This window comes from Pteropus alecto, unplaced genomic scaffold (assembly GCF_000325575.1).
Source record: "Pteropus alecto unplaced genomic scaffold, ASM32557v1 scaffold335, whole genome shotgun sequence".
Taxonomy (NCBI): Eukaryota; Metazoa; Chordata; class Mammalia; order Chiroptera; family Pteropodidae; genus Pteropus; species Pteropus alecto.
In genome coordinates, this window is record NW_006436757.1 from 851,455 (window position 1) to 861,527 (window position 10,073).

At 44.6% G+C, this 10,073-nt stretch overlaps 1 protein-coding gene across 1 annotated transcript in view; it reads left to right on the forward strand.

Annotated features, from left to right (window-relative positions):
• The window catches only part of SLC7A8 (solute carrier family 7 member 8), a 47,303-nt gene that overhangs the window by 15,670 nt on the left and 21,560 nt on the right, over positions 1-10,073 (forward strand). The gene's annotated exons all lie outside the window — the stretch shown is intronic.

Sequence of the window (10,073 nt, forward strand, 5' to 3'; positions counted from 1 at the left end):
GACTCCTGGCTGCCATCTGCCTACGTAAGTGCCATCTGGGCCTTGCTTGCAGGGCGGCCTCTTTTAGCCTTCCTGGTGGTCTCCGTGTCTCTGCTTCTCCTCTTCTCCCTCTTTCTTTCCTTCTCTCTCTTATTTTCCCCCTATTACTTTTCTATTTCCTACATGTGTTGCTTTGGATGAATGGATTCTGCATAAGATTATCTGGTATTAAAAAAAAGAAGAAACTTATGTAGCTGCTCAGAGGCCCGGTAATTTTCATTGGCAGGGTTCTTCACAGCATACAAAGCACTTTCACTTATATGATCTGATGTGTGCAAATGACAAATCCAGGAGCTAAGCTGGGCAGTATTATCCTTTTCCTAGTGTCAGTAAGACAATGGAGCCAGGTAGTGACTCACCCAAGGTGGCAGGCCCGGAGCAGAGTCCCGGTCTCCTGATGCCTTCTCTTCCAAGCAAATACACTGCACTGGAGGCTCCTGCTGCTCGTAAGAAGGTTTTTCTGGCCTCGTCCACCTCTACTTCCATCTGCCAGCTCACATATTAATACCCTTTGGAAGGAAAATTTAAAGGCATAAGTTGTGTAACTGAGGAGAAAAGCCATAAGGTGGATTCTGTGGTTAGGATTCAATTGCAGTAAAAATTCAAAGAAGGGAGAAGGATCTCTGTGAGCTGGAATAGATTAGAGAGGCTTTAGAGAGAAGTTCTGCAACCTGTATTTCTAGAAGTCTCAACACTTAGTCTCTGATAACAGGGATCCCAATGGATTGGAGTATTTTATATCTTTCAACCAAAAACTAATTTCTAAAGTAAATATTTGGATCTTTCAGAGGCTCTATTTCTAGAGTTAGCTCAGTTTCTGCTTACTCACACCTTCTGACACACATACACTTAGCTGGGGGTAGTGAACATCCTGGCCACACCCTTTCCTAGGTCTTGACACTTTCTTTCTATCATGCTGGTGGGATGGGGAGGGAAGGGTCACTTGCCTATCCCAAGGCTTCTCACAGGGCAGCCAGATAGGGCTCGAGGGGTGATCTCCTTGGCAAGTGTGCCCTCTTCGGCAGTGATGCCCTAGGATAGACCCCCACCATCCAAGCCACTGGAGCCGAGACACTTGTTTGGAGCATATGCCTTGTGCTTGGTCAGGGCAGTTCACAGATCTGGAGAGGAATGTGGGCTCCAGAATCAGGCTGCCAGAGGATGCATCACCACACCACCTCCTAATTACTATGAGTGCTTGGCAAAGTAACCCGCCCCACCCCATCGTAAGATGGAGATTGGAATCCTGCCAGCACAGAAGATCATGGTTGCAAAGACTGCAAAAGACAACAAATGTTTTTAGCACTGCATTGGGCGCCTTGTAGCCCAGCCATTAGTCATTGAAGGTAGTCACTTGCTCCTTGCTTACTAATTGGATCTAGAGATGGGGGAAGGAGAACGAGAAAGAGAGCATGGGAACACAGGAAGAGTTGCCGTTTCTGCCATCAGACAGGCTAATAGTGGTTAGAAGGGGACCACATGAGTTCTGGACACTGCTATTTCAACATCTCATGCACACTGATGTGGCTTCCTTTTTCCTGCTGATTCCGCTAAAGTGTCTCAGACAAGAAGCCACCCTTACCCTCCAACTAGAAATTGAAAGTCCCGAGTCTTCAGTCTATCCCTTACAACAGAAAAGAGGTCTCAGGGGGTAGTTCCCTGGGAAGGTGGACCCCATGGCTTCCTTTCCCAAACCCACCAAGGGTAGGTGACTTCTTGGACAAAAACCCTCTGGAGTAGTGTAGCCTCCTTGATATCCCCTCAGGCCAGAGAGGTGCAAACCCTCCCAGGAAATAAGGATCACTTGCTTGTAGCCCAGCTCCAGAAAGACAGGTTGTACATGGTCTCTTCGGCAGACCACACCTCACCTGGACACTGCTAGCACCAAGCCAGAAGGAGTTTAGAAATTCTAACAAAAAATAAGATCCTCCCCTCTCCCGATTCCTGACATTAAAGGTTCAATAAAGCTTTTGTAGCCTGTCCTCTGCCTCCTAAGTAGAACCGCGAAGAAATTATGACCAACTTAGCAGTAGTCAGTCTTGCCCTCCAGAGATAGGAATTTTTCAACATCCTTGAGATATGTGTTCAAGTACTTTTCTGCCTTCATAAGCAGGAAAATCTTCTTAAACCCAAGCTTATTCTTCCTTATTTCCTTGGGGGAAATAGAAACAAGCTCCTCACCTCACCCTGTGCACTATCTTTTTCTTCCTAGATGTGAAGGCCACATAGAGCCCCCAACTCCTCTCCCCAGAGGGGTGCACACATATGTACGTAGCCACAAACCCACACTTCCTCACCAGACACTCCCAGGTACTTTGAATCTGTGTTCAAAGGTTCTGTTTTCTGGTTTGTTGAATACTTTTTTTTTTGAGCCCACTTCTACAGGCCCCTCAAATCATCTTTTAAAATATTCAGTAAAATAGGAACCAGGCTGTCAGGAAGGCTTGGTGGATGCTATCTCTCATTAAATACTGATATCTTTTATTCTAGCACCCTTCCCACCATCATCCAGCCTCACACATCCTCTTAGCTGGTGCCAATCAAGCCAGCCATGTAGAATAGGCCCAGTGTTCTTTGACAGTAGAACTGAGAGTGGTCCATTCCAGCCATATTCCTAAGAGAAATGGTAGAGAGCTTGGGGATGGTCTGAATGTATTAATATAAGAAGCTCTGCTTTCTGCTGTGTCATTTTGGCGTGCTGTGACAGGCTGGATCCACTGTGGAAATGAGAGTTTTGAGGCAAAGGCCAGCCTCTGTGTAGAGGTACCGTCTGAATTGAGGGAGCTGGAGGGCAGGAGCCGGCAGGGAGAACCAGTGTGGCAAAGCCCCTGGCTGGGATTCATTGTGGGAGGGAGACGATGAGGTCAAGTCTGGTTCCATGGGGCCGTTTTGGAATAGATCAGATGAAAAATGGTGGTGGGAGGAATCAGATGGGGTAGAGAAGCAGAAAGAACCTGCTGTAACTGGCTCGTTCGCACAGAGTCTGGAAGGGGTGGGGAGGAGAGAAACGAGAGAAGGAACTGCAGATTGGATCATGCTTATGCAACTGCAGCTGCCTTTGCGTTATTTTATGATTTAGGTCAAAGCTGATTATTCACTACCGAGTCAGCAGAATATTCCTAGCCTCCAGGCAGTAAAAAAAAGAAAGTATTTTACATTTTAATTAAATGAAAAGCCGTTCTCTCTTCTCCAGAGCAAGCATATTAGTGCCTTCTTTTGTGATTTGCTTGAGTATTTTCTTTCTTTTCTTCTGTTTTGTTTGTGTGTATTGTTTTATTAATATTTCATAAGTAAATGACTTTTTCTCTAGCAAGGTAAAAGGTAAAAGGTGTTCCCCTTATCTTCACCCAGTAGCCTTGGTAACAGTAAATAGGTATCCTTACAGTTCTAAATAAATGCATCTGTCAGTGTATATATTTGGGTATATAGATCAATAGGTTCTTTCTGCAGCTTGCTTTTTTTTTTTTTCCCTTTAATCATTTAGCTGCATCTTACCTGTGTTTCTAGTTAGAAACAAAGTGGTCCCAGTGACAAAGAAGGAGCACCAGGTGTTCCGGGGTCCCACATTTGTTCTTCTTGCCTCCTGACTCTCAAAGGATTTTCCTTTGAGATCTATTTGTCCCCCATCTCTTGGACACCAGGCCACCTTTCACTCAGGCAGCTCCTGGCATCCTTCCTCTCTTTTGGGGCTGGAGTCACATCTAGCATCTGCAATAGGTTATTTTCTTCTCATTCAAGTTCCCTTCTTGTCCCTGAATGCCTGGTACTAAAGAAGCTCCTTCTCCATTCTCACCTTGAAGAGAAAGGAGTACCTTGCATGTGTTTCATGAATAAACAATGCTTATCTAGTTTTCTGTCTATCTACTGAGATTCCTAAGAGGCTAGTTTTCCAGAGCTTCAAATTTTTTCTTCTTGAAGACTTCACTGTATGCATTTCTTTTAACCCTGGGTTATTCTGCAATTCCTCTACAGAAAGTTTCCAGATTCTTGATGCAAGATGCTGTGACAGATAAACGTGTGTGTTGTTTTGCACATCTCTTATAAATTAATCCCTTGACATCAGAGAATTCAACAGTCTTTCCTAGCATCTAAATCCCTTAATCTCAGTTCATTTTCCTTTGAGGCTTCATATTCTTGAGCCCCAAACTTCTCATCCCCGGGCATTAAACATATTGCCTCAGATACCTGGGCAGCACTGCCTTCTTGCCCTTCCCTTGACCCCAAAGAGTTCTTTTGGTGTCTCAACAGTCTTGTATATGTATATGAATCCAGACAAATACAGACTGACCTAGATTTGATTCCCATATATCCAAGTCCCCCTTTTTTTCTGTATATCTTCTAACTAGACAACCTTTAAAATTTAAATGTATTAAGAAATCTCTTAGTTTTTATGCAATGGTCAATTTGACTAAAATCCCATTTTCCATTTTTATAATGCATTAAGATGAAAATTACTTTGTAAATGGATTTTCTAGGAAAAAAAAAGAAATTGCAAATCCATCAGTTAATTACCATATTGAGCTCCTATACTGAGTAGAGATAAGGCATCATTTATACAGTCTTGGAAGAGATTAAAGGCTAGTGAAAAGATTGGTGTACAAACAAATAATTACAATATGGTGTGATGACAAGAGATACTTCAAAGTTGGGAGAGGAGTGCTAGGAAAGGTTGCCAGGTTGAGCGAAATCTTGAAAGGCGAGTAGATAGGCTCTGGATAGGCATAAAATAGAACAACCAGGTAGTGAGAGGGGCACAGGCAAGACTTGGGGTCAAGAGAGAGATGATGACCTGTTGGAGAGAAGTAAGTACTTTTGAGTGGGTGGAGCTTCAGAGAGTGACAGGAGATGAGGCTGAACGGGTGAGCAGGAACCATACCTTGAAGGATCTTGTACATCATGCAGAAAATAGCAGACTTCATCCAAGAGATGGGGAACCACTGAAGGATTTTGAGCAGAATAACATGATTAGGTTCACATTTGAGTGAAGAAAAGACAGTGACACTTGAAGCAGGGAGATGAGTTAGCAGGCTAAGCATTTGTCCAGGGCACAGAGGCAGTGGCCTAAAATAAAAACAAAGTTACAACGTGGTAAAACAAGAAAGATTTAGGGGTAGAATCAGCTGACCATGTTGATTGATTGACTACTTTGAGGAAGGAATCAAGTTTGTCTACAAATCAAAATGAAATATGTTGCAACTTAACTGTCCCTAGTATTTGTGATGCGCGGTTATGTGCTGTATGTGTTTCTGCCTTCCATGTCCTCTACAAAGCTCTAAGGAGCACTGAACAGGTCTTTGGTTGGGAGTCTTCCTCAGGTGGTTACCCCAGAATGCTGCTCGAAAGCTTGCTCTAGAGCAGTATAACTTAGGGTTTAGGACTCTCAGGGAGCATTATATAAATGAGAATCTTTGTTCATTCAATAACAATACTTTGTTCATTCAACAAATATTTATCAAGGGCCCAGGTTGTGCTAAATACTCTTCTTGGCACAGAGGATACAGCAATGAGCCAGAAAATCCTCCTTCTCATTTGCAGCAGCAGCAGAAAATTAAGTCTTCTCTCTGAAGTATTTATTGAGTCCACTTGTGTGTTCTCTATAGGTACCGCAGGGCACAGACTCATTCAATTATTATCAAACATCCAAGTGTCTGTTCTGCTCCAGGCACCGTGTTATTCATGAGGATACTTAGTTCTTATATTGAGGAACCCACAGTCCAACGGATGATTCTGACAAGTACACAGGGAATTTCAGTTCCAAGTGGTAAGTTCTCTAAGAGCACAACATCCAGGGAGCTAGATGTAACAGAAATGGAGGCCCTCTGGAGGAGCTCTAGGTAGTTCGGTATAGCCACAGCATAGACTAGGAGGTAGAAAGTGTAGATAGAAGTGGAGACCCGGCCATGAAGGGCCTCAAGGGCCATGCTAGAGAGATTGGGCTTTACTCTAAGAGCAAGAGGAAAGCATTATAGCATTTCAAACAGAGGATCAACATTATCATATTTATATTTTCAAGAATCATGGCTGCAAGGGTAGAGGATGGATTGGAGAGGAGAATAAGATCAGAGGCAAAGGGACCAGTTACAATGTGGTTATAGGAATTCAGATTTGAGATACCAGTTTTGTGAATCAGAGATGGAGCAGGGGCAGTGCGGAGTAGATATACAGTTGACCCTTGAGCAGCATGGGTTTGAACTGCACGGGTCCAATTATATATGGATTTTTTTTCCCCAATAAACATACAGTTGGCCCTTCATATCCCTGGGTTTCACATCTATGGATTCAACCAACTTGGGATCGAAAACAGTATTTTCATTCTGTGGTTGCAAATCTGCAGATACAGAAGACTGACTGACTGTATGTGTTGTTCTATGCCATTTTATATGAGGGACTTGAGCATCCACGGACTTTGTTATGGGGATGGGTTCCTGGAACCAATCCCCCTCAGATATCCTAGAAGGACTATAGTTGTTTATAGGGAGTCAAAAGTTATGTGTGTATTTTTGACTGTGTGGAGTGTCAGCACCCTAACCCCTACATTGTTCAAGGGTCAGCTGTGTTTGGCATTTACAAGGTAGAATTGGTAAGACGTGGTGATTCAGGGTGAGGGAGGATGGCACAATGTTGTTGGAATGCAGGTGAAATGGATCAGGGACAACATGATCATATCATATGTCCTCTCACTGGTGTGGATCAGACTGCACTGAGTTGGCCCCTCTGTCTTTGCCACGCTTCCTATTTATTCTTCAATACTTAAGATCTGTTGTGGACACTTGAGGAAGGCATCCCTATGTTTTTGGACTGTATGCTTATAATAGCAGAGTAAACACCCATTCTTTAGTGGTATTTCACCTCCTCCCTGCCCTGCACAGCTTCTGGAGTATTCCTTGTTCCTCTATCCCTAGAAACAGAGGAATCTCTGTTACCCTCATTTTATATTTCTGTAAGAGTAATTCAGCCTTGAGCTCTAATAAGATGAACAACTATTGGTACAGTGATTTCTAGTTTATATATCATAGTAAACAATTACAAAGATCACAGAGAATTCAAGAATGGAGGCCTTCTTCCCTAGAGATCCACTGGTGTTGGACACTTCTGTCCATTAATCTAAATCCAATCTGTTCTCAGGTTGGGATTTAGCCTCTGACTACCTGAGAAGTCAGGGTATTGTCTTTAGTTTCGATATGCTTCAATTCGTACTCCAGATCACCTCCACTTTCCTGGCTTCCTAAAGTGTCTCTTCCAGTCTGCAGCTTTCACTCTCAGACTGGAATTCTGCTATTCAGAGGGTGTACATAGCTCAAGCCCTGGAAATTGGGGGACGAGGAGCTTATTCCTGGGAGTGTGTCGTCTTCTGCATGGGAGAATAATGAATGGGTTCGAGGCTTCCACTAGTTTGGAAACAACTTGCTGACTTTCTTAAACCAGACTAGAAGCTTAAATTCCCCACTGGAGAATTTGTCACTGTCTCTAAAAGATTGCTTTTTCCCCCACCCCCAGAGGAGCCAGCACCTGTGGTTTATGAAGTCACCCAATAATTTTGTCTGGTAAACCTTTAAAGATTAATGTGACACACCAAATTTATATCACGTATAGGAACATAAAATCATGGGAGTGAAACCTAGTTGTACTGGGAGTTTGCGGGGAAAGAAGAGAGAGCAAAATTTGTTTCGAGACTTTAGCAAGTTTGAGCACTAGCTGCCCTTGGAATTAGATTATAACTGAGGACATAGGAATCTCCAAACCTGTAGAGAATTTTTATAAAAATTTATTTAAGTCAAACAGGATATACCTGGAAGCAAGATCTCAACAGAATGAGATAAATGCTTCCAAGAATAATAATTTGCAGCTTCTTTTATGGATTTGAGATTAAGAAGGAAATGTAAGGATGATCAGATGAATGTGGGAGAAAGCAAGGCTGGGATTGGATTACAGGATAGTTAAGATTCTGTGTTCACGCTTTAGAAGGAGGAGTCCAAAAGGGGCCGTTTCAAAGGTGTGTGAGCCTAGATGCACAGAAATAATGCATGAGTCTCGCCTACAGCAAAGATAAGCCTTTTACTAAAGAAGTTATATATCTGGGCGTGACTACCCACCATGACCTACCCAGTTAGGAATTTATGATCAGGTCACCCCGTGAGGTTACTTTCCATAGAACCCTTTTTTCATCCACACTGACCAGTCTTGGGAATATTGCAGCCGGAGTCCAGGTTTATAGACCTTGGTGGATCCTAACAGAGCCCACAAGCTTTCCAGTCTGAGAACCAACCAGACTCCCGCAACCCACACCCTTTCCTCCAAGACTGAGGATAATGGAGAGTGAGGCGAGGCCTCTTGAGTTCCATGGAGACTCCTTGCTCTGAGTCTGGGAGGTGTCAGGCCTGAGAATTGGGGCATGAGATATAGGAATTCCTCAGGCCTGGGTTGGAACAGTTGTGAGTAGGATTAAAAAGGGGCTCCCCAAGGTGACATGCTGCACTATGTCTGTCTCTCCTACTTTCCGCGTGTCTTCCATTTTTCTCTTCTCCCCTAGCTCAGGAGCCATGCTTAGCTAATGCTGGAAAGAGAACTACTCAGCTCTTAGAAAATGCTAAGCTAGGTGTTTGGGCTTCTTGGCCAAACTAAGTACTGGATGGTGATTCAGCAGAAAGTCCGGGTCGAGCAACTGGCACTTGCCTCTGAGGGATTAGGATAGGAAGGAAGGGGAAGAGAGAGCCAGGAAGGGAAGGGGCAGGGGTGAGGCAGTGCAGGCGAGAGCTCCGCTGAAAGTGTCCAGGAAAAACTGTGTGATTCTGGACTTCAGAAGCTCCACAGGGTCTCTTTGCCCCTACCCCTCTGCTTGTTTATCCTTGGCAGAGAGAGGCCCTTCTAGAAGGCTCAGCACACCTCCTCTGCATAGAGTGCTTCTGAGACTTCTCAAATGGTGGCAGTGCTTCTAGATGAAAAGGGCAAAATGTTACTGTAGTGTGGCAGGCGAGATCTATTTCAGAGCCTATTTATGAACCTAACAGAAGCTGGGATCAAAGCTTGGTTTATACGCAAGAGCTGCTTTGATTTTTTTTGGTGGCTGTTGCTTTGTTTTGATGTTTTGTCTTTCACTAATGGAGTTATTTACATGTACAATATACCTTTGTTTTAAGTGGGCAGAGACTGGAGACTCTAATGTGGCTCCTCACCCTACATGAAAAATGTCTTGGCCTTGGGCAAATAGGGAAGGATTCTAGGAAGCTGGCTCTGTGTGTCTGCACTCCTACCCCAATGTTCCCGCAGCCTCTCTCAGGTCTGTGAGGAGGAAAATTAGCTCAGACTGGCCTGCATGAGCAGAACTGGAACCTTATCAGAGCCCTGGGTTATATGCGTTAGAATTCAAACAGAGCTCCGTGTTTTCTTTGCCTGTCAGTGCCTTTTGGCAGCCGGCGCTAGTTACCTCCTAGATCTGGAAACGGTTAGGCAGGCCAACCCCGGCAGCCCGTCCGCAATTAGAAACACGTGCCTAGTTCCTTCCAAAAGCCGGAGTCTGCCAAGGAGCCTCATCCAGCCCCCTGTCCAGCCTATCACAGAGCCGAGTGTCGCCACATCCCCTCCCCACAGGCTGGGTGCTCACCCGCTGCTCCAGCATGGGCACCAGAGGACTGGTCTGAGGGCCATCGCCTCGCCCTTTTGCTCCAGGTCCAGAGGGAGGGAGTCAGGGGAAGCTGGCTGGAGCGTGGTGGAAGGCAGAAAAGTGCACACCCCAGCAAAAGGAGAGACAGAAGCCTAGGCTCCAGCAGCCACATGACCAGGTAAAATTTACTGCTGCTTCAAAGGGCCGGGAAACTCCATCCCAGAAAGGTGCTTATTTTGAAGTTCTGGAGAGGAACAGGGTGTTCTGATTTCTGCAAAGTGGCATCATTAGCTTCCCTTTTCAGCAGCTGTCTGCTTAGTACATTCCATCTTTCTTTTTTCTTTCCCAGCCACCTCTCTATTCTGCTCCTCAAGACCTCAATCTCAATCTCTCTCTTTCTCTCTCTCTCTCTCTCTCTCTCTCTCCCTCCCTC